Consider the following 26,232-nt stretch of genomic DNA (forward strand, 5'->3'; position numbering starts at 1 on the left):
TGCAAATGATAACTATGCCATACTCTTGTTTTCTATCTTTCAGATTCAGGGATACATATGTTTTGTGTCTGATGCTCAGGGTGCAGAGCTGCCTTAGTGCTTATTATATCTGTGTTTGTGATGCTGATTTGCTAATTGTACTCCTTTCGTACAGGCTTTTTCTAATGTGTACATGCCTCCTACACTCTTACAGCAACAAAGCTGGGCCAAGTCATAGATAAAAGTGGGACAAAAGCTGAACAATAGGGATACTTTTTTTTAAATATTTTGGTCTTACAAAGTGAAACAGTTGATAGAATCAAACAGTTTTTGCATCAATACTTTTAAGATTTCTCTGAGGGATATGAAGTCTGAAACAAACATGTTTCATTAATTTCTAACTTCTTTTTAACGATTTGCCAGTACAAAAGTATGAGGCCCTATTGAAGAGTTTCTGTGGCAATCAGCACTGTTGAGAGGTATGAATGTGTGAATCTTTGATGCCTGAGGCATATCACTTGATAGAGGATACACGTATTTACATGTGTCACTGCTGTCACATGTTGAAGTCATTGCTGTAAAAATCAACCACCTTTTACTTACTTACTTATATTACCAAGTAACAGTATGCAAGGATATGTCATTCAATTGTATTACACTTTTTTTTTAATATTCCAGGTTCTTCTCTTACCATGTAAATCCAGCAGTTGCTACAGTTTTAGTTCAGGGCTGACTGATGCTAGGAGTACATAGCCATTACATGGATAGATAAAGGCTATGAGCTTTGCCTGGCATCAGTGTTACTATATGTATGTATGTGCCTAGGATAAAGGTTTTAGCCCCTTAGGATGTGAGTGAGTGCGCTATGCATTGCTCTCTTGGCCAGTGTGAGGGTATATTGAACATGCCTACATCTGTCTACACCCACAGCAGCTGCTGCTTTTCCTCTGACTGCTCACCTGCATGTGATTGTGGTGACCTTGCCAATGGTGGTGAGGTGTGTACCCCTTCCCCTTGTTGAGCCTGCTGAAGCTGTGTTCTCAGGATGATGTTGTGAAGCATGGCATAGATGGTGAAGATTTTAGTACATGTACGTGGATTGCACTACAGGGCTCTCCCAGATGTATATCAGCACTGGAACTGTGACTTCAGCAGCCCAACCACTGCTCTATGATATTTCTTGTTTGAGTGTCTACTTTATTATAGCATTCTTCAGTTGGTATGTGTGCATTTCTGACGGGTGTTATCAGCCATGGTTTCAATGCATAATCTGCATCCCAATTAAATGACCCTGTGGGATATCACCCCTAGTAAACATCTCATGCAGGTGGGAGTTGTGCCAGATATGTGAGTCATGGTTACTGCCTGGATTGTCAGCACACACATTCAAGATGTTTTCCTTAGCATTACACATTACTTGGCAGTTAATGGAGTGGGGAGCCCTTTCTATTTTTGTACACCCTTCCCTGTTCCCCAGGTGGTACTTTGAGTTTTATATGTGTACAGTCTATGGTACTTCAGGGTTGTGTGTTACAGGGTAGAACTCCTGCATATTTGTGGTTCTGTCCTCAGGTGGTGTTGTTGTGTCTTTCGGCTTTTCCCAGTTAGGGGTCGCCACAGCGGAACTCCGGTCCGCTAATGATTGGCAGTTGATTTTTACATGCTGAGTTGCCAGCCCTAATGCACAACCTCCAATGAAGGTACACCCATTCACGTATGTCTCCATGCAGAAGACGCTCTAGCTGAGAGTCAAACCCGTCATCGTCTTACTATGAGGCGACAACGCTACCACAGCACCACCATCATGGATGGATGCTCTGTCCTCAGGTGTATGGGGAAAATATATGTAGTCACAATAATGTTGGAGCATAGCATTCAAGAATTGACATAGGATCCTGGATGCTGATGGTTTTGAAACCCCTAGCATGTTCCCTGTTGGTCTCTAAAAGGTTTATGTAGCTAAAATTTAAAGTGCTACACATACCTTTTTCTCCACTGGCATTAGTTCTCCTCAGTTTGCCTTTGGTCTGAGTTGAGAAAGGAGGTTGCAGAGTTCCTGTAGTATGTCTCTATAGACCCTAGTGCACTACAATTTCTACCTCATGCAGACTGTGATAAGTTAAATGTGGTCTAAAAACCCTTCTTCTTGGTTTTGGTCTATTAGCAGCAGCAGCACAGACTTCAGCCTGTTGCACAAACACAAGAATTAAAGCAACAGCCGCCCCAATTGTTTCTGTGTAAACTCCTTTCCATGGTTGTATTCCAATAGGTTTTGTAATTCGCAGGGAAAATCAGCACTGAGACTACACAGTTGCTTTATAGCTTGTCTATATCAAGATTGAATCCCCCACTGACAAAAATGTTCTCTAGGAAGGACTAACACAGAAAAATAACTGGTGTTAGAGCCATAGACTAAAACTAAATGCCAAGAAAAGCATAATAGTATCCTTTGGGAAGTCATCCACTACTGGTAACTATCATATTGACAACACAACACCAGGAGTTGACCCAGTAGTCATGGACCTGGGGGCACAAATAGACAGTAATCTAACCTCTGACCATCACATGTCTACAGTTGTGAGAAAATCATTCCATGTTGTGCAAATTATATACAAAGTTATGGTAGCTAGGTCCAAAGAAGTCACTGTCTCACTGTATTTAGCATTCATCAGACATATCATTATATGCAATGCCCCCTTTGGTATGTACCTAACCTGGCATATACAACAAATGGAATGCCCAGAGGTTCCTCACTAAAATAATACAGGGCATAAGTAACATGTCCTGTGCAGACTACCTCGGCGTCTTATTTCTGTATAATGTCTCTTACAGGCTATTGAAGGGAGATATATGTCTGGCATACACGGCATTGTCAGATCCCACTTTGATGGACCTCCTGCATATCTGCAAAACAAACAGCACCAGAATTACCCATTCTAAAGACTTAAACCTTGCTTGTGATATAAATAGAATCTGAATGAGAGATGAGTATTTATCCTAGAAACTCCTCTTCCTCTGGAACAGGCCCCCTATCCATGTGAAGCACAGTTCCTCCCTAACCCAATTTAACTGTAACTTAGACAAGTGGATGGGGAAGAGGAAACTCATCCCTGGTTTGGCTGCTATGTCTTTAATGGACAGAAGCAGCCTATAAATGGTTCATTTCCCAGATCCTTGCTGTAAATGCTTCATTTCCCAAGCCCCTGCTTACACTTATCAAGGGTACCAGAACTTGTTAGAGATTTGGCATGCATGGCTAGGCTTAAAAAGGCCCTTGTGGACATTAAGAAATTAAACACCCATGAGCCTCTGAACTTATACTCCTGTTATCATCTGTCTTGCTTTTCCCAGCTAATGAACTACTAAACAGAATTTTGAGCTCCAGTCAAGTCCCTGATGGGTGGTCCCTTTATTGAGCAGAGGTAAAAGGACTATTGTTCACTGAGTGTCTCCTGTCTTAGGTACTTAGGTATCTTGCTGTACACTGATATGCCCACAATGTTACATGCCAACCTAAGGGAGGTCTGACACAAAGCCTACCCATGGTTCCACAGCTCATTTAGATTGACCCTCTCCATGTTCACAAAGTAGCTACTTTCAAGATATTAACAATGACGCTATTGCATTATCTTTTCAGGTGCCTGCAAAAAGAACTGGTTAACCCAGACTGAAGGCCTCATTAGGCAAGTTATGTGGAAAAAGAGCAAATGAAGGGTCCTAACTCATATGATACAAGCCCACCCTCTAAACTAGAACTCAATGTTCTTAACTAGAAGTGTGCCCAAGAATTTACATCACAACAGCAGCTCTTTGCATATAATCAAATTAGTCCACTAAAATTGGCTTTTATTGAAGCAAAGTGCCAGAACTCTTAAAAATGGCACACCATATCTTCACCCTTCATGCATTGAAAAACTTGCATAATGTCTAGAAAAGTGCCAATGTGTGGGGTTTGGCAATCTTGCTGAGGACTGAACTCAATTAAAGGTAGAAAGTCAGATAGCATCTACTTATAGCTGTCATTGGCTAGGTGCCAATGGTGAGCAGATTTCACACAAGACATCGATGATTAGAGGATGTTAGCATCCTTATAGAGTCTTAGAATTTTTCATTGCCTTCTTTGGGTTGTTAGCAGTACTTAGTGGTGAGATCTGCTATGTCAAGATCTCCCTTTAGAACAAATGTTAGCACATTTTTTTTTCCTTCAGTTAAACACATGATTGGTCCTCCATTCTCTGTCATTTACTTATAAGCTCACAGGTTCATAGGTAAGTACTAGGACAGATGTCCCCGTGGACCATTTTAAAAATAGCAAATTTACCTTTCTGTGCTCAAATTAAACTATTCCATTTTGTTCCTTGATGGCAGACATCAAGACTGATTTTGGTAAAGCTATATGTCACAATTTTTTTTTATGTTCCTCATCCTAGCCTTATCTTCCAGTCATTTTAAGAGATGATGATTCTTTTTCTTTTAAATGGAAATTTATTGCCACCCTGCAAGAAACATTGCAAAGGGAATTAGAGTACATTTTATTAATTAAGAGTGTGAAAAATCAGTGGGCACTTTAATGTACAAGTTTTGGCCCCGCCCTGCACTTAAGGCTTTGTGGGAGTCTATGAGTAGGATGTTAGAGAAATGGTGGAAGTGTCGCATCCCTTGTAGTTCTTCAGTTTTCTTTGCAGTAATTTGCCACTGCTTGCAGGCCTGAATTAGAGCTTTTTAAGTATGAATTCTACAACTCTGGGCTGCCATCATGACATATATTGCATCACAATGCAAACAACAGAACGTCTATAAAACAATAACTTGGCATGAAGGGATACTCTGATATATTAAAAAAACTTGAAGGATCACCATAGCCTGAGTTATATTCTGAGCTCTCACTAGCCATGAGCAATAAACCACCCTCTTCATTTGACTTATAATACAATTTCATGCTATAGTTTAACCTATTGCACATAATTACTAGTATGTAAAAAGCCACCCGGGCAATATATCTGTAGGCAATGTAAATACTATTGTGTAATTAATTAGTTTTATGACACCTTGAAAGGAGGTAATTTTCCAGCTATAGTAGAAATGTATAACACTGTAGATTAAAATGTCTGTTTCTTCTATATGATATACTTGCTGATTATTTTTACTTTAGTTTTCAAATTATTGTTAACTTTTCAAAGTGTGTTTTATTCAGGTTATAAAGTTACTTCAACACTTAGTGTTATATCATTTGCTGCCTATAAAAGAGTTTCTAAAAAAAATGTAACAACTCTGCCAGCCAGATTTGTAAGAAGAAAACAGCACAGTTAGATTTTAAAATTACTTTTTGCCAGCAGCAACTAAAAAATATCACATATATATCAAGACTGCTACAAATTGAAAACATTATTTTACTTTATAAGGAGTAGTAGTAAAAGCAGTTATAGCAATTTCAACTGCAAAAACTGATTGCTGAGACAGATAACGTATTCCACAAATGGAGCTCATAAAAGATAAACCAGATTTGTGTGGTCTTGAAGAACATCCAGTTCTTTTCAGTTTCAAGTCAGAACATGAAGGCTGCAACTGCACAAACTGTGTTATGTGTAATACTTTTTGTTAAGAATGCTTCACAACTTCATCTAAAATCATGAATAAAGCATATATATATATATATCTATATATCTATATATATATATATATATATATATACATACACACAGATATATTATATATATATATATATATATATATATATATATATATATATACACACACACATTGAATGTATACACATACGTGTATATATATATATATATATATATATATATATATATATATATATATATATATATATATATATACATACACACACACACGCGGTTTACCTTTATATAGTTGAAAATCAGATAGTCGATCTGCCTCTTGTGCGAACCGAAATGTTGAATCCTGCATGTCGAACGTCACTGAAGTTTGAAACTCAGCAAATCAAACAGCAGATTTGCTGTTTCGAACTACAATGTCGAACATACAATGTCATGCAGGGGGGCAAGCCCCCCTGCACCCCCCATGGGGGGGCTGTGCCACACCCCCCTTACTTTAATATTCTAACTCCGAGATCGCACTACATTGGAGAAAGGGTCCATTTTCCGATCCTCACTATAGTGCAATCCGCACCCAAAATGCCAAATCTGCAATGAGCGAATGTCACTGTGCATTCGCTCATTGTACATTCAAATCATTTTTTTTCGACTTTCCAAAATCTTTCAAAAGTCCTTTCGGACTTTTGACATTCACACGTGCAGTACGCACATATAAAGGTAAACCTATATATACATATACACACACACACGTATAGATAAATAGATAGTTTTTCAGTTTTCTGTGGACAGCACTTTCTCCTGCTATGTTGAGCTGAACTGTATAATTAAGAGCACAAAGAATTATCTTATAACTTAGCAACCCAGACTGTTTAGAAATTACAACAAAAGGTAATATGGTGTTGGTTTCAGACCAGTTTTAAAAGATCTACTTCAGTAGATCAAACATTTGGAATATTTAAATTTATTTTAACAAGACAAAGATTGCAAAATTACTTAAGCATGAACATGTACTATGTCAAAAGTGATAATGCTGAAAAAACAACTGCACATATCAGAAATAGCTTGCATCATGCTAATGGAGATTGTAGTGTACTGCTACAAACAATGACTCCATTTAAAGAATTCACTTAACATAAAAAAGCATTTTAAATGCTTTTGCAAGGGGCATGCCCCCTGCACCCCACCCCCTGCTAATTATATATACTAACTCCAAGATTGCGCTATAGTAGGGAAAAGGCTAAACAATCCTCACAAAAATCCTCACAATACCGTGATCTGCATTTGAAAACTTCTAAAAAGGTATGTTTTCATTTTAAATCCACTATTTAAATGGAGCCTCTGTTTCTGCCAGTACATCGTGACCTCTATTGACATATTTACTCTGTCTGACATGTGCATTTGGTTTTTCAGCATTATCACTTTTAACATAGTACATTTTCAATATTCAAAACGTTCGATCTATTGAAGTAGATCCTTTTAAAAAACCCATCAATGGAAAGAAAAATCACATCCATCATTAACTCTGCCAGAGTAGCATTTAAAAAAAGTATAATATTACAGTAAGACAGCACAGTTAAACTGATAAAAAATTAAATACTAAATTGAAATAAGAATACTGTGGAAAATTTCTATGGTCAAATGTCTGTCTCCTTTAGTTTCTGACATGCTTCCTCTTGTTATATATCTCCTGAGTTTTACCACCCAGATTGGTACATCAGAAATCCATATTGTACCTATTAATTAAAATCAAATATGCTGTTTATGTCTTGAATTTTATCCAAGGACTGAAATGCTAGAGAAAGAATCCTTCCTTCCCCAAAACATTAATTATTCATTGGAAATCACCCAGTTTCAGGGTGTTTTGATCTGTAATTTGAATTGCAGTTTTGTCCATTGTTAGTTGCACGTGGATGATCTCTTGGAGGTGTGGGTATCCTTGATGAATATGGATGCCCACCACCTTTGTTTTTTTTTTCCAGCTTCTGTGCCGAAATGTATGGTATGAGTTGTAGCCTGGTAATGCTAGGGTGCTCTCTAAACCAGGTTTCTTGTTACTGCACATATATCGATTTTCCACTGAGAGGTGCGAAAGTGGGTGCATTTTTGAGTTTAGACTTCTGGCATTCATGAGGAGTGCCACGCAGTGGGTGCATTTGAGGTTTAGACTTCTGGCATTGAGTAGCATTGTTACTTGTGCTATTTACGGTGGTGGGTTTGTCTTATTGTCAAGTATGTGAAGGAATCCATAGAGGTGAATCTTCATGAAACCCAGCAGAACACACACCAAATCCTCAAGTTCTGTGTTATGTTGCCCTTCATAAAACAGGGTCTCATCAAATCATACTTTTTCTAACCCTCGAGAAAGAACAGATATACATGGGACTCTTAGTTCTTTTCTCCCAACCTCAGTTTTATCTCCTGATGACCTATGCTTTGTCCCAATTTCATGTTGCTGGCAGAATAGATAAATGACCTTCTGCTGCGAAATTAAGCAGTCTAGTTCTCTTATGAGTTGCAATCAATAAACATATAGGATATAGTGGAGGGGGAATTCCTAAAAAAATTATGTACACACACACATACATACCCAGGAAAATACCATCTTAGCTTCATTTGTCCACTCAAGGTAAAATTATCATCCCAAGACGTTATCCTTCATCCTTTGTGGACTGATTCCTGAAAGCAAAGCCACATAATGGATATTCCCTGCTGAACTCACAAGGCTTAACTCATCATGTCCTAATCCTGTCCACAAATAAGTGCTGCCAGGTTACTTTGCAAGCAGGATTTACAATGGATTTTCTCTCTGAAAAAATGCCTCAGTCATAGGCCTGCACATCCTGACATCTTGTTCCAAGTGAAACATTTAACGGGTCATTCACTTCTTCTGTGAGTAATGCAGCCCAGTGTTTTTACTTCGCTAATCCTTACATATTTGAACACACTGAAAATATTTCATTCTTTGCTTATTCCACATGTAGATGTTCAGCTCAACATCAAACAAAAACTTATTTCAAAAATAAGCATGCTGGTTGCTAGATCAATTAGTGTGCTCACTGTAAATCCAATATTGTTAGTTCAAATATGTCCTATTGACCATAGCTCTTAAGAAAACACACAAATAAGTACTGCTGCCACTTTTTCTGCTTAATGAGGTGGGGGAAAAAATAAAGAAAATTAATTCAACTATTAAAAGAAGGACAAACGTCCATTCACTCTAAAGGCAAACAAACTAAAAAAACAAAGTGGGTCTCAATATGTTAAAAAACTATATTTTTCTCACCGACAATTCATCAGAAGTCAACAATTATTCTATACATAAGCAATAGCATGCATGCTCAATTGTGAAATGTAAAATGGAATGTAGTACGAACTGCATTTAATCTAATATACTTTGCATTTGTTGACACAAATGTGTCCAATGTCTGCACAGTAGATGAGGAAGCTATCTTTTGCCATGGAAGATGGTGGAAAATAACTACTCAACCAAGAAATGTGCACATATATTTAAAAATGTAAGCAATTTACAATTTATTTTTTTAAATAATAGCATTGTATAATAGCAATAATCTACTCCTTTTGTGGGTAATACTGGTCTACCCATGCCTATCTTATAAATTTTATCTTTTGGGTTTTGCATTGTAATCCAGTCATGCCAGCCATGGCTAAACCCAGTATTACCCACACACAATCATAGATTATTGATTAAGTATTTGCTAGAAGATTTTCTCCTCTATCCTTTAATGTGAAGTCCAGACTAAAATATCACGAGCTTACAATGTGTTATCTAGCATTTATTTTAAATTAGAATTCCAAAACTAAATACAAATGACAGTGATGATTTTGTTTCAGGTCTATAGCTATCTATTTATTCATCTATCTATATACATAGACAGGGATCAGTATAGATATAGCTCGATAGATATATCAGACACATTACTGTGTATCACAAGGGGAAGAACAATGTTAAGATTGCACTCTGCAAATCTTGAAATAAAGGTAATTTCAAGGCAAGCCAAATCAGAAAAGAAATAAACTTCAGGGCTTTAGAGTAAAACTTTTAGAATATCTAAAGGAAGATACCAACATTTTGAGATAACAATTGGAGAAAATTGTCTGTCTTCAAATCCTAGCTGCTAATCATCCTGGCAATAAAATGTATCCTTATGATATTCTGTGTTCTAGCTTACCATCAATCATAAATATATATAAATATATATGTATTCTCTCTTTTTTAATTTCTCCAAATCTTTTGAGTTTCTAATACTATGTTGGGAATGGACCCCATTCCTAAGTCAAAGTATGATTTAAGTTCATGAAATTAATATTGTTTCAATCTTTGATGTCAGCCAAAAGTATTCTTCGCAGCATTGTCCCTGTAATGACTCCTTCTGTAATTCGTATGGAGTTACATTTATTCCTAACATATCTAAATATAATTGTAGGTAGCTCCTACTACTATTGGAACAGTCTGGGTATTTTTCTTCAACATTGTTCTCATTTCTGTCTGGAAATCCTGATATTTCATGACTTTGTCTCTCTCTGTATGCAAGACATTATGTTTGTGTGGTGTATGTATACATAGATATAGATATAGCTATATAGATATACAGATACGCACACACACATACATATATATATATATATATATATATATATATATATATATATATATATATATATATATATATATGTGTGTATGTGTATGTGTATATATAATGGGGTGGCAGAGTGGTGTAGTGGTTAGCATTGTAACCTCACAGCAATAGGTTCTCCAGTTCAATTCTCAGCTGGGGTGCCTTCTGTGTGGAGTCCTCCCTGTGTTTGCTTGGGCTTCCTCCAGGTACTCCAGTTTCCTCCCACATTCCCAAGAAATGTGCCAGGTGGATTGAACATTCTAAATTGGCCCTAGGTGTGTGTGTGTGTGTGTGTGTGTGTGTGTGTGTGTGTGTGTGTGTGTGTGTGTGTGTGTGTGTGTGTGTGTGTGTGTGTGTGTGTGTGTGTGTGTGTGTGTGTGTGTGTGTGTGTGTGTACCCTCTGAGGAATGTTAGATTCCAGGCTGGTAACTTGACACTGTAAAACTCTACTGTCACTCATTTTGCAGACCAGTAATTTGCTGTGGTGACCCCTAATAGGAGCAGCTGAAAGAAGAAGATTAGTACTGTTTCAGTCTTTGATGTGAGCCAAAAGTGTTCTTCGCAGCACCCGCAATGTGCCATTAATGACTCCTTCTGTAATTCGTATGTGGTTTCATTTATTGCTAACATATCTAAATATAATTGTAGGTTGCTCCTACTGTTATTGGAACAGTCTGGGTATCTTTCTTCCAAATTGTTCTCATTTCTGCTTCTTGCTAGGGTATAACTATTCCCGGCTCCACAAAGTCTACTCTTTAAGTTTTCCCTTAGAGCTAGACAAACTTTCAGCTTAAGAACTCAATCCAGCCACTTCTCAGCCCGGCACTTGCTCAAAATTCATAGCAAGCACTAATAAATCTCAGAACTCCAGACCCCCCTATACTGAAGAGAAGGACAAGGCTCTCTATTCTACCTTACCAGCCAATCAGTAAAACAGTTCACTGTACCTATCCAACCATGTCCAAAGGGCAGTTTCAGGTGTACTCTCCGGTCCAACTGGTGAATCTGGGCATTTTGAGGCAATGCTACAACTGCCTCATGTACACAGACAACCCTCTCCTCCTATCACCAAACACTAATACATGTAAGAGATGCAATTATACAGCCAAACTGGAGGCTAAGCTCTCTCAACCCAAGACTGGATCAGACAGTCAAGAGGAGAAGGGAAATACTTGCATCACACTACCAGTCTCACATAGACTTATGAAACCAGCACCGGCAAAAAATGCACATAAATACATGAAAACATACTCAGAGGCTCTAAATAAAAATCTGCAAAAGCAACAGAGACCTCCAAAGCAGACATCCAAGCATCCTCCACCCCCGAACACAAACCATGAAATGCACACTTCACAAAACCAGTGTGCCATGCAATCACAGCCCTTAAGGCAAAATAACATACCCAACACACTAGTAATAGGTGAATCTATAGTCAGGCACACTGGCGTCCCACTCACTAGGCTGAACAAGGAGAAGGTTACTGTTAGCTGCCTGTTGGGTGCCAGGATCCGACACATAACACAAGCACTCAGGTCACTCCAGAACAAGTACAAATATGACTCTGTCATTGTCCATGTTGGTGTGAATGACCTGAGCTGTACCTCCCGGGATTACATGAAAAGAGACATGGAGGAACTCTCTGATCACATAGCCCAGGCCGGTATGAAGCTGACCCTGAGTAGCATCCTGCCCTCACCAAGAATGATACCACGGTATAAAGAAAAAATTATCAATTTCAACAACTGGCTAAGCTTCTGATATCATTCAAAGGGGATCCAGTGTCTGTCAGCCTGGGATGACATGCTCGACAAGCCATGCTGCTTTGCTAGAGATGGCTTGCACCTGTCAACCCTAGGCTTTCGAATACTGGCCAAGGCTCTTGCTACCACCATAGTGCCTTTTTAGGCAAGGCTCAAAAGACAAACCCACCACCGTAAATAGCACAAGTAACAAAAAACTAAGGGGAATGCTACTCAATGCCAGAAGTCTAAACCTCAAAATGCACCCACTCGTGGCACTCCTCAGTATGGAGAAAATCGATATATGTGCAGTAACAAGAAACCTGGTTTAAGGCTCCAGAGAGCACCCTAGCATTACCAGGCTACAACTCATACCATACATTTCGGCCACAGAAGCCGGACCAAAATACAAAAGGTGGTGGCGTATCCATATTCATCAAGGATACCCACACCTCCAGGTTAGGGGCACAGCACGATGCTTCAGAGATCATCCACGTGCAACTAACAATGGACAAAACTGCAATTCAAATTGTAGCTTGTTACAGATCACCCACTGTGTCCCAGGACCCCCATTCTGCATTTCTGGAAACACTGGGAAGCATAAAAGTCCTACCAAACACCCTGATACTGGGTGATTTCAATTACCCAAACATTAACTGGGAGAACTACTCAAGTACAAACACCCCTGCACAACATTTCCTAGAATTTATAAACTCAAACGCCCAGGATCAACTGGTTAACATCCCTACCAGAGGTGACAACATATTGGACCTGGCCATCACCAACATGGGCGACCTGTGTTCCACACCAGAGGTCAACCCCTTGCTGGTTAGATCTGACCATAAACTGATCACTCTGGATATCCACATTCTGCCGCCACCCCCGGTCAAAGAAACCACCTTCAAAAACTTTTCAAAAGCAAACTTCATGTTACTTAAGACCAAGGTGGAAAGTTTCAAAGTCCCCATGCTAAAGGATAACACTGTCCAAGCTGCAAAATCCTTTACTAATGCACTCTATGGGCATCTACAAGAATGCATGGATCTTGCTATCCCATGAAAAACCTAGACTTACTCCTCCAAGAAAAGGAAACCGGTGTGGTGGACCCCTGCCATAAACAAGCTATACAATAGAAGGAGTAAACTAGTGCAGAAAAGAGTAAAATCCCAAGAAGGGAAAACATCCCTGATCAGTATCAGCAAGAAACTATGATCCCTCATAAAATCATCCAAAGCTAGCTTCAAAAGAAAAATTGCCAAGGACTCCAAAGATAACCACAAGGCATTCTTTAGCTATGTCAAGAATCTAATTGCAATTCTCAGATCTGCTCGAAGTTAGAGCAGAATGGCACAAAATACACTGAACCTACTGATATCACCAACATCCTGGCAGACAGGTTCAGTGCAAACTTCATCCCCCTCTCACCCACAGAAAGGCCCATAATCATACCAGAAGAATGTAGTGCCCCTGAAATTGCAGGCACTCAGGTTAAAACAGCCCTCTCCAAAGCCAAAAGCACAGCATCAATAGGACCAGACAGTGTCCCAGACTGTGTCCTAAACAAGATCCAAGATGAACTAACTCCTCACCTATACACACTGTTCAAACTCAAGTCTCTTCACAGTCTACATGCCCATAGAGTGGTGCACAGCAACGGTTATTCTGCTCCTCAAAGATGGAGCCACAACAGACCCCCCAGGAACTATCACCCTATAAGCCTGACTAGCTTGGTCTGCAAGGCTATGGAGCACATCATCATGGATCTCATTAACAGAGACACTGGGAACCTCCAAACACTAAACCCTACCCAGTTCAGCTTTGTTAAGGGCAGATCATGCCTCCTAAACCTGGTAGACTTCTTTGAGACAGTTACCAAGGCTATAGACAAGGGAAAGGTGGTGCACACAGCCTACCTAGACCTCACAAAGACCTTCAACACCATTCCCCATTCAGGTATTATAGACAAGCACACTAGCCTGAACATAAACCCCTGTGTCATGAGATGGGTTGCCGACTGGCTCATGGACAGAACCCACATGGTAAGAGTAGTGGGAGCTAGGTCTGACTCTAAACTGGTTACAAGTGGTGTTCCCCAGGGCTCAGTCTTAGGACCCCTCCTGTTCATCATATACTTCTCAGAGTAACAGACAAGCACAGTTTGACTATGGCTGAACAAGTTCACTGACGACTGCAAATTAAGGGCTATAACTGACTCTCCGGCTGACACAGACATCCTCCAAAAGGGTCTCACTGACATAGATACCTGGTGTCAAACCATGGTCTCAAGCTAAATGCCAAAAAGTGCATAGCATTCCTCTTTGGAAAAAGCAAAGTACCCACAAACTGCCACACAGGTGGTAAACCCCTAAATATGAAAGACATAATAAGGGATCTGGGGACTCAAGTAGATAGTAACCTCTCCTTTGATAATCACATTGCCAAAGTGGTTAGAAAATACTTCTACGTAGCCCACCTAATCAAAAAAGGGTTTGCATCCAGATCAAAAGAGGTCATTGTGCCCCTCTACGCATCACTCTTCAGACCCATCATAGAGTACAATGCCCCATTTGGGATGTACCTTACAAGACACCTGCAACAGCTGGAAAGACCACAGAAGTACCTCATCAAGAGGATCACTGGCCTCAAACATATGCCCTATGCAGCTCCACTGAAGAAACTCCAGCTGTACTCGGTTGCCTACCACCTACTCAGAGGTGATCTCTGCCTGACATACAAGGCCATGTCCAACCCAGAATTGATGGACATGCTCCACTTAAAGAAAACCATATCCCCTTGAGCCACATGCTCTAGGGATCTAAACCTCACCACAACAATAAATAGGATGTGCTGGAGGGATAGATTCCTGTCCCAGAGACTAGCCATGCTCTGGAACAAGATTCCAATCTACATTAGGCAGAGATCCTCGCTAATCCTCTTCAAGAGAAACCTTGATGAGTGGATGGGAAACAGAAAGTTTACCCTGGGATCACTTCAATGGCTCTGCTGGACAGAGGCACAGGGAACTAATCTAAGGGGGCGGAGAAAGCCAACACATTCTGGCTAGGCTTATAAATGCCTTTGGGCAGATAGCTTAGTACCTACCTATGAAGATAGATATATATATATATATATATATATATATATATATATATATATATATATATATATATATATATATACACACACACACACACACACACACACATATATATATATATATATATATATATATATATATATATATATAATTTGCTCCCAGATATGCATATATAGAGATATACTGTGGAACAGCAACATTGCTAACACTGACACTGTTACATTGACAAAAGCATGTTCACACATTTCTTTGCATGCTCTGTGGCTAATCCTAGGAACATGAAAAAAATAAAACAATTTTTTGCAGGGCTTCACTTTATGTCTCTTCTTAATCAAAATATTTTTTGTATTGCACACATTTATATTTAGTGCTTAAAATGCTTCACAATAGCAAATATTTGCCATTGGTTTCTGGAATTTATTAGAATGTTTAGCAGGTTTAAGTTGAGTGTGTTCAAAGATGACGATGTATTTTTTTTGGTCCCCTACATCATCCTACACTCTAGCTACCCAGTGCAGTACATCCACTCCAGGTCTGCCAGCTTCTCCAGTTCCCCAGACTTTCTCTTATTCAGATGGGGCTGGGCATGGAGCAAAGGAGTGCCAGGGTGTCTTGGCCATCATCATTCCACCTTTTTTCATTATACCCTAGCCATCACTTCTATCCTCCCAGCATAACATAGTGCTGAGGCTCAAGATGCGGGCATGCAATGTAGGCATGTGGCTAATTGCTCCAACGTAGCCATGCCCACCTGCCTTACTGCCCCTTGAACTGCACTTCCTCAGTTTAACAATTATTTATTAATTTAACATTTGTTTACTGGAAAATTCTCATTGGGACAGAGCCTATTTTTAGTAGAGGCCTGGTTAGAAATGTTCCAGATGCGTGTCTCCAGGGATTGCCACAGGGGATGCCCACAAAACATCCCACCCCTTGGGATGGGTTCACCTCTCTCCTGCCACTCTGTCAGTAGCTTGTTCCATAATCAAACCCAGGTTGATGGGGCTGCAATCAGGGCTTTATCTGTCTATGCCACCAGAGCAGTTATGATCAATATATTTTTGAATTATATGTAGAAAGAATACAGAAAGTATCACCACAGGAAAAATCGCTATTCATAGGAAGAGGCTATAATGGTTATATGTTCAATAGACATAAACTACAAATAATAGGTAACAAAGAACCAGAGAGAGACATACCACAAACACCTGTCAATAGGGTCTACCCCACAAGTATACATAAAATACCATCACATAGGGACAAGATTACATACACTTTGAAATATACTAGTGATGTGTTAATAATGAAACAGATAGTACAAAAGAATTGGAATGCCCTTACTATGGATAATGACACTCGCTTGCTAGTAGGAGAATATCCTAAGTTTACCTTTAAGAACTGTGATAATTTGAAGCAGATTTTATGCACTGAAAGAATGTTTAACATCAATAATAGTGGAGATACTCAGTTAGGAATCTATCCATGTGGCCACTGCCATATGTGTCCATATATTTCTCAAACACAGAATTTTACACATCCTAATAGTTTATGCAATTTTAAACCTAATTTTCACTCTAATTGTGATAGCACTAATTTAATTAACTTAGCAACTTGTGATGATTGTCCTGTTTTTTATGTAGGTTTAACCAAACGTAGATTAAGAGACAGGATCTATAACCATTTGTATGATATAAGAAAAGGCATTGAATTGAATGCCTTAGCAAAACATATTTTAGCCTATAATAGTCATAGTTTTAGTTTCAGGACTCTACAAATGGTCACCCTCAATCCCAGACGGGGAGATAGGATGAACCATTTGGCAAATGTGGAGTTGAAATGGATATTGAATCTGAGAGCACACGAAAATCCAGGACTTAATAGATATGTATCCATCAAACCTTTTCTTGATAATAGAAAATTATAGAAACTAATATCTTTAAATTAATTTCAATTTATAACATCTAGTTATTTTTGTCATTGCTAATATTATTGACTGAGCTCTTTTAGACTGAAGACAGTTAGGTTTTTGTTGACCATCTAGGGTGCCATTATAAATAAATTATATAGCAGTTCAGATATAATATGTAAATAGTTTTGTGGAGTTTGCACATGGAAAAAATTAGGATTAGAGCATTCATCCAGTATGCTTTTGGTATATTATTTTTATCAAGTATATTATAACTTATTAAGCACTTTATTTTAGTGTAGTCTTAATATGTTTTCATTTAAATAATTCATAAATTTGTTTTTCTTTACATATGAGATATAGTGAGATAATATTTTACATTTAAAGTGTCACCATATATAAATTAATAATATTAAATCACATAGTATTTTAGATACAGTATATATATACCCTTGAAGAGATGGCATTATATAAAATCATCATGAATTTTTTTTGAGGGGTTTGATGTAGTTTTTTGAGTTTTTGCAATACAATCATTTTTAAAAAAAATTCATTTTTAAAGTTTTCAGCATCTTCATTTTTGTGTTTACAATTTGTCCTTTTGTGTTTTTCTGCATTCGCATGATTGGTTGTATTCATATTGCATTATTATTCATGAATCGTGTATTTTTTTTCTATTTTTTTGTTTCTTTCATAAGATGCTTGAATACATTTTAGGATACTTTTAATGAGTTTTAAGCAGACTTCATTAATGCTACTTCAAGTATTCATGACAGATTCATATGTAAAACAAGTTAATATATATATTTACAATTCAATATAAATTTATTTATCTTTTACATATATATATATTATATTTACATTTTAAAAAACTTAATGAAGAAGAAAAACTATAGAAATGTTTTATTTATATTTTTTATATTATATTTATATATATTTTTTTATATATCAATTTAATTAAATATTTAATTATCAAATTAAATAGAAAACTTTTACTAATTGAAATTGACTTGTGGTGAGTGAATAAACTAACAAATTTTGTATACCAACTATGTTATATGTGTGAAGATATGAATTGTGTTTTTTACTACTTGACTAACTGTTTCAAACTTTTCCACTTTCAAATAAACGTTTGCTAGAATTTATTTTTAGGTTGTGTTTTCTGATGGTTATTCTTCTTGTATTTTTTTTTTTTTTGTATGGAAGGTTCTTCTTTGCTTCATCCAACTGCAGTAGTTTTTTATCAAGTGCTAGTGTTTTTTTTAAAAGGGTTTTTTTCGCAGCATTCACATTAGCAACTTTTAGCATTTCCAAATTTTATCCTTTAAAGCATTCTACATCCTTTTGTATTTTAATTTTTCATTTTGTAGGTTATTTATAGGTATTCATATAAATATTAGGTCATATTCATTATTTTTATTCTTTCTATTTTGTCGTTTATTTCTTATTTTATTAAGATGCTTTTCTATTTTATTTTAGATTTTTTTGTGAGTTATGAGAGCAGACCTGACACACACTCACATCAGGAATCAATAAAATGCACTTCAATTTGTACTTATTTATCTGTTATTGATTTGTTTTTTTAATATTATATTATTATATTTGTTTTTAAAGTGTATTAAACTTTATTTTACATATATTGAACTGTTTTTATTATATAAACGATATTATTTTATATATTTGCGATATATATTTACATTATAATTAAATTAACCAATTAATCTTTAAAAATACTATCTTGATCTAATTGAATAATTTGAATATTCGACAATGCCAAGGCGGTTGGAGTATGTAAATTATATAAACTGGTGTTTTATGTGAAAGAAAGTTGAGTGTTTGACACGTTTCACGCACTTACACTTTAAAAAAAAGAAGTTTGTGGATTACTATAACAAGATTTCCTTTTCTGGTGATACTTGCTGTATTGCTTTCTACTTATATTTTTTTTTTGCTTGCCGTATGCTGTAGTTGCTTCATCAACTGCAGTGTAGTTTTTTACATTTTTGAATTATACCTAATAAGAAACCAGGATATAAGTAGAATTTCTTAAAAAAATTTTCACACAGACATCTATGAACACTTTGATTATTTATAATTATACGTACAAATAGTATAATCAAGTTGTAGCAGTCTTTCATAATTTTTATTATTACTTGCAAGAATTTATTATATTATTTAGTAAATTAAGTTTAAAATGAGTGAAATTCTGGATGATTTTTTAGATTTTTGAAGAAGGTTGATAAATGAGTCAATAATATCTGAGTGTTAATACATGAACCATTGAAAACAGTTTTACCATTAAGTACAATTTAGTTAGATTTACTATAATGTGCACAATGCCAGCATAGTGGATTCCTGGAACAGTGATCACCAAAAGTTCAAATGAGCGAACCACCAGATTTGATGCTCCCCCCCAGGACCCATGATAGCACTTGACCTGTGTCCAAAGTAGTAGAGACTTTTGGGATTCAGAGTTTTATGCCCTTTTGTACTTTCAGCAGTAGGATATTAGGCCCTTTCATCTTGCTGTTCCTGGAATCGACCCTTCACGCACGTGATAGTAATCCATTTTGTTAATGTCAACAAGGTGCATTGTTAACCCCCCCTTTCATTTCATTTTGAAGAGATGGATGAAGCTAATATAATGCTTTATAAATTTTATGATATTAGTGGGGAGGTCTCATTAGATAAGCTACACTAATGAGAGGGTATAGGATGGTCAGTTGCTTTTACCCACTTTTGCTCAACTATGGCAGGGTGGGTAAAATTAAATGTTACTCTCATGAATTAGGTACACTAAGCTTGAATTGTTGGCTGGGCTTGGGGTTCATACAGAGTTTCTATGGCACAACGGAGAGTTTACATAGTACAAAAAGCCACACAATCAGAATGCATACTATAGATATGTGTCTTACTATGGATACATTTCTTAATTTATAGCTCCCTTGCTGCTCAATAGTAAAGCTATGTGCAATGAACAGTGAAGGTTTTCAGATTAGTATGTCAGTGCAATAGCCTGTAAGTAGGGTTGCTGATAATAGCACCCTTTAGTATCCCATTGCTGAGGTCTTTCACAAAATGAAGATTTGTAGATGACAGTGCTATGCAATATCTATACGCTACAGTGCATCATATGCATAAGTGCATGATATACTACAGTTGCAGGCACCTATACATTTTCTTGGGTAGAATCTGTGAAGGTGAATCAGAAAATCTGCCCCTGCTTAGATTGGCATTGCAGATAAGCATTGTAGTATGGTGTGCATGTATGTATGTTTGCTCAAAGGTGCAGTGGGTTAGGCCTTCTGCCCTTGTTCTGCTGTTTTACCAAAACTATTGTGAGAGTACAAAAGATGAGTGCTTATTTTTGACTATTGTCTGCACTTCTGATTAACTAAAACAATATTTGCTGCATATCTGTTTAAACTGTACAGCTGTTTTATAGGCATAGTAAATTCAGTCCTTACCTCTGCCCTGATCTTTGTCTCCCTTTTGTTTCTTTGCTCTGTTCATTTTACTTGTTGCTGCACCTGAAAAACATTAGCAAAGAGCTGAATCTATTACTGTGTGACCTTCGGAGATTGTGCTACAGGGCTCTGTTTTTTTTTTTTTTTTTTTTTTTTTTTGATTGGATAATTTTGTCTGGTTCCTGTTTCTCTGCCTTAAATACCCAGTGTTTAAATGAGTTTGTGCTTGTTTGCTTAAAGCTGCACTGAGTTAGGCCTTCTGACATTGATCTGCTGTTTTATAAAAACTTCTATGAGACTACAAAAAATAAGTGCTTATTTCAGCTGTTTTCTGCACTTCTGATTAACTATAACAATATTTGCTGCATATCTCTTTAAACTATGCAACTGTTTTTTAGGCTTAGTAAATTCAGTCCTTACCTTTGTTCTGATCTTTGTCTCCTTTTTGTTTCTGTTTGTTGTGTTTATTTTACTTGTTTCTGCACTTGAAACCCAAAGCACAGAGCTGAATCTATTACTGTCTGTGATCTTCTAAGCTTGTAGTGCAATTTTTTGTCTAAAGAGGCCTGACTGTTTTTTTTTTTTTCTGGTGGGGGGTTCAGTTTCGTCTGATCTGGATAGATTTACTGCTACACGGCTTTGTTTTCTTAACTGGATAATTTAGATGGTTCCTGTTTCTCTGCCTTAAATAGCAAATGTTTAAAATGGTTTGTACTTGTTTGCTCAAAGCTGAAGTCAATTAGGCCTACTGCTCTTGCTCTGCTGTTTTAGAAAAACTGCTGTGAGACTACAAAAGATAAGTGCTTATTTTCAAGTGGTTTCTGCACTTCTGATTAAAACAATATTTGCTGCATATCTGTTTAAACTGTACAACTGCTTATTAATCTGGCTAGAGTTGCTGTTACAGGGCTTTTTGATTGGATAATTTGGCTAGTTCCTGTTTCACTGCCTTAAATAGCTAGTGTTTAAACCAGTTTGTGGCTTGTTTGCTCAAAGCTGCAGTGAGTTAGGCCTTCTGTCCTTGCTCTGCTGTTTTACAAAATCTGCTGAGAGACTACAAAAGATGTGTAATTATTTTCCAACTGTTTTCTGCACTTCTGATTAAATAATTAAAATAATAGTTGCTGCATATCTGTTTAAACCATGCAACTATTTTAGGCAACTATTTTTAGGCTTGGTGAATTCAATCCTTAGCTCTGTTCTGATCTTTGTCTTTTTTTTTTTGTTTCTCTGTTCTGTTCACTTGAAAATGCTAGCATAGAGCTGAATCTATTACTATCCATGTTCTTTGGAGCTTGCAGTACAATATTTTTTTCTAAAGAGGCCTAAATGTTTCTTTGTGGGAGGGGGGTTTCATTTTGTTCTGATCTGGCTAGAGTTGCTGTTACAGGGCTTTGTTTCTTTTATTGGATAATTTGACTGGTTCCTGTTTCTTTGCCTAAAATAGCCAGTGTTTAACCCAGTGCTCATTTGGTTAAAGCTGCAGTGAGTTAGGCCTTTTGCCCTTGCTCTGCTGTTTTACAAAAACTCATTATTTTCTACTGTTTTCTGCACTTCTTTTTAACTAAAACAATATTTGCTTCATACCTGTTTAAACTCTGCAGCCATGTTTTAGGCTTAGTGAATTCAATCCTTACCCCTGTTTTGATCTTTGTCTCCTTTTTGTTACTATTTGTTCTTTTCATTTTACTTGTTGCTGCACTTGAAAAACATATAGAGCTGTAGCTATTACTGTTTGTGACTTTTGCAGCTTGTAGTACAATCTTTTGTCTAGAGAGGCCTAGCTGTTTCGCTGTGGGAGAGGGTTTAAATTTGGTCTGATCTGAATAGAGTTTCTGCTACAGGGATATGTTTTGTTTTTTTTTTTGATTGGATAATTTGGCTAGTTTCTGTTTCTCTGCCTAAAATAGCCAGTGTCTAAACCAATTTGTGCTTGTTTGCTCAAAGCTGCAGTACATTAGCCTTTCTGCCCTTGATCTGCTGTTTTATAAAAGCTGCTGTGAGACTAGAAAAGATAAGTGCTTATTTCCAACTGATTTCTGCACTTCTAATTAACTAAAACAATATTTGTTGCACATCTGTTTAAACTGTGCAATTGTTTTTTAGCCTTAGTGAATTCAGTCCTTACCTATTTCTGATCTTCTATCCCTACCCACCAAACTGTTGTTGTGGTCTTAAAGCTTGATGTTTTTGAGATGTCCGCCCACTGGACACTCCCTCCTAGTTCCATTGCATCAGCTCTTTCAACTGAGTATATTGAAATCAGTTGTGAAGGCCCACCTCTGTCTTTTCACTTTCTACTTTATATATATATATATATATAGTACCTCTTCCTACTTCATTTTGTTGCTTGTGCTTAGGTGTTCAACTGCATTTAGTTTGCTGCATTTGTTACTGCTTGTTGGAAGCTTTATTAAATTGATGGCAGTATTCTACTGAATTGCTGCTTTATTTGAGCTGCTTTTTACTGTTGTGATTGCGACCTAATGTATCACATTTGCACTGTTTTAAAGCAATTTATTGATTAACTGCAATTCATTACTGTCTAACTGTATTTCATTGATAATTACTGCAATTCATTGTTGTTTAACTGCATTTTACTACATTGCATTACTGTTTTACTGTAATTTTCATACTGTGAGTTCAGTTTTTTTGTCTGTAAGTGCTTAATCTGTGCTATTTTTGAGTTTTGCATAGTCTGGATACAGGCCTGCTGCATCCAGAGCTGCTTTTTTTTATTTATTTATTTATTTATTTTTGGCCTTCTGTATTTCTGGCAGCCATCTTGTGTTTGCCTGCTGTGTTTCTGGTAGGCATCTTGTGTTGCTGAGTAGCAAGGCTGCCTGGATCTTGTCTGGCACAAGCTGATTGGTAAAGAAAGCAGGGACTAACAGGACTGGCTAGATTGCTGTGTTACTGGAATCTAGTTTTGTGGTATTTATACCCCGCATTTAGGCTGGTTGGGGCTTGTTTTTACATCACGCACTGCAGTTGCACTTTTTAACCCTTTGTGAGGTATTCCAGGTACAAATTTTCCCTTAGTAGTACTTGTGTGATGACCTAGTAGTACTACTATTAGAACTTCCACTCTTTACCCTATTAGCTCTCTCAGGCCTCTCTCCCTCAGATTCTGACAAGTATGGATAATTTCCTACATATTCTCCTGCCAGTCTGGCTGATATGGACATCCTGAGACAGTGTAGCAACTGCCTCATGCACACAGACAACCCTCTACTGCTATTACCTAGGAACGCAATTTGTGAGAGTTGCAATTATATTAAGAACCTAGAGTCAATGCTCTCTCCCTCACAAGCCAGTATATCTGGCACTGAAGGTTGTCAACACATACACCACACCTCAAACACCACCCACACCTACACAACACACACCCAGATATGTGGAAGTACTCACCAAAAACATACCCAAACAAAAGAGATCTCTGAGGCAAAAACAACCACAAACTCCACTGCCCACCACACATAGTCCACACACCTGTATCTCACAGCCACTAGGGCCTAAACATAAATCCAACATATTATTCATAGGAGACTCCATTATGAGACACACATATGTGCCCCTCACCAGGCTGGATAAGTAGAAAGTCACGGTTAGTTTGTCAGGTGCCAGAATCCACCATATCACCCACCCATGCATTCAAGTCTCTCAACAGTAGGTACTCTTATGACACAGTCATAGTCCATGTTGGTGTGAATGACTTCAGATGTACCTCCCTGGACTACATGAAGAGAGACATGATCGACCTCACTGAATGTGTGTCCCAGGCAGGTATGTTCCTAGCATTAAGCAGCATTTATCATCACCCAGAATGATGCCTCAATGCAAACAGAAAATTACTGACTTTAAAAATTGGCTTAGTTTCTGGTATCATTCCAAGGGGATCCAGTACCTGACACCCTCGGAAGACTTGATTGACAAACCATAATGCTTTGCCAGAGATGACCTGCATCTGTCTTCCTTCGACTTGTCACCCCCATAGTGCCTTTTTTAGGCAATGCCATGAGGTCAAAACTACCAACATGGAAATTTTATCAAAATGCAAATTAAAGGTCATGCTGCTAAACGTTAGGAGTCTAAACATGAAACTGCACTGATTGCAAGCTTTAATCTTGGAAAATGCTGACATTTGTGCAGTCACAGAGAGCTGGTTCAAAGCTGTGGAGAGCACAGCAGCCATACCAGGTTACTCATCCTATCATACATTCAGACCTCAAACTGTGGGCAACAAAGCAAAAGGAGGTGGAGTTACAATATATATAAAAGACATACACACCTCCAGGCTGGTCAAACAGTATGATGCACAAAAGAATTTCCAGGTGAAGTTAACCATTGACAAGACACCTATTCAAATCATAGCTAGCTACAGGGCCCCAGCTTTGACTCAAGATGCCCACTCCACCTGTCTGGACCACTTTGACGCTATCAAGATTAAACCCTTTGCCCTGATCCTGAGTGACTTTAGCTGTCCAACCACAGATTGGAAGAACTACTCATGCCAAAACACAAATGCCCAGAGATTCCTTGATTTTATCAATGCAAAGGCCTTGGACAAACTGGTCGACACCCCCACAAGAGTTGAAAATATTTTGGATTTGGTATTAAGTGACATGAGTAACCACTGCAGCATCTCTACATTATCATCCTACCTGGTAAAATCTGACCACAAAGCGGTCACTTTTGAAGTCAGCATCTACTCCAACCCCCCTCTAATTAGGATCAAACAAAAAACTTCTCTGAAGCTGATTACAATCTCTTGAGTGAAGGTATAAACAGCTTCACAGCCTCCTCCCCCTTCATAGGAACTGGTGGATATGTCCAAACCTACACCAAAATACTATACGAGCATTCATATAGCTGCATGGAATCATGAAAACCCGACAGGACAAAATCCTCCTCCTCAAGGAAGAGTAAACCTGTCTCATGGACAGCTGCAATAAATAAACTCTATAATAAAAGGAAAGAAATTGCTGTCCAGGACCAAGAAGGAGCAGGTGCCTAATTGAAAGCAATCTCTCCTTAGCCTGAACAATCAAATAAGAGCACTAGTGAAATCCACCAAAGCAAACTTTGAGTCCAAACTGGCCACATCTACTAAAGACAATCATAAGGCCTTCTTCACATATGTCCACAATCTCAAAGGAATCACTCAGATCTCTTCAGAACTTGTGGTCAAGGACACCACATACACAAACACCGTAGATACAGCCAACCTGCTGGCAGACAGATGCAGTGAAAACTTCACCCCTCTGTCCCCCCATCACTAAATCAGGACATCACTGGTACCTGCACCCCTCCCATTATCTCTAAGGAGCAAGTCATTATTGCCCTCCCAAAGGCAAAAAATACAGTCTCCATGGGACCTAATAACATCCCAGACTGCATCCTACATGAACTCAGGCAGGAACTTGCAGCACCATTAGGCACCTTATTCAACCAAAGCCTAAGTACTATCTTTGTTCCAGCCAAATGGAGGATAGCCACTGTCATCTCTTTGCACAAATGTGGAGTGTCCACTGATCCAGGAAATTATAGACCTGTCAACTTAACTAGCCTGATCTGCAAAGCCATGGAGCAGATTATTATGGACCTCAAGGACATTGGCAACCTCAAATCACTTGATCACACACAGTTTGGTTTCATCAAGGGGAAGTCATGCTTGTTAAATCTGCCTTCTTTGAGAGTCACCAAAGCCATAGACAAGGAGAAGGCACTGCACACCACCCACCTGGACCTGGCCAAAGCCTTTGATACTATTCCTCAATTGGGTATAATAGATCATCTCTCTCAACTAGGCATAAATCCATATG

This window comes from Protopterus annectens, chromosome 14.part0 (assembly GCF_019279795.1).
Source record: "Protopterus annectens isolate FY-2018-M chromosome 14.part0, PAN1.0, whole genome shotgun sequence".
NCBI classification, from domain to species: domain Eukaryota; kingdom Metazoa; phylum Chordata; order Ceratodontiformes; family Protopteridae; genus Protopterus; species Protopterus annectens.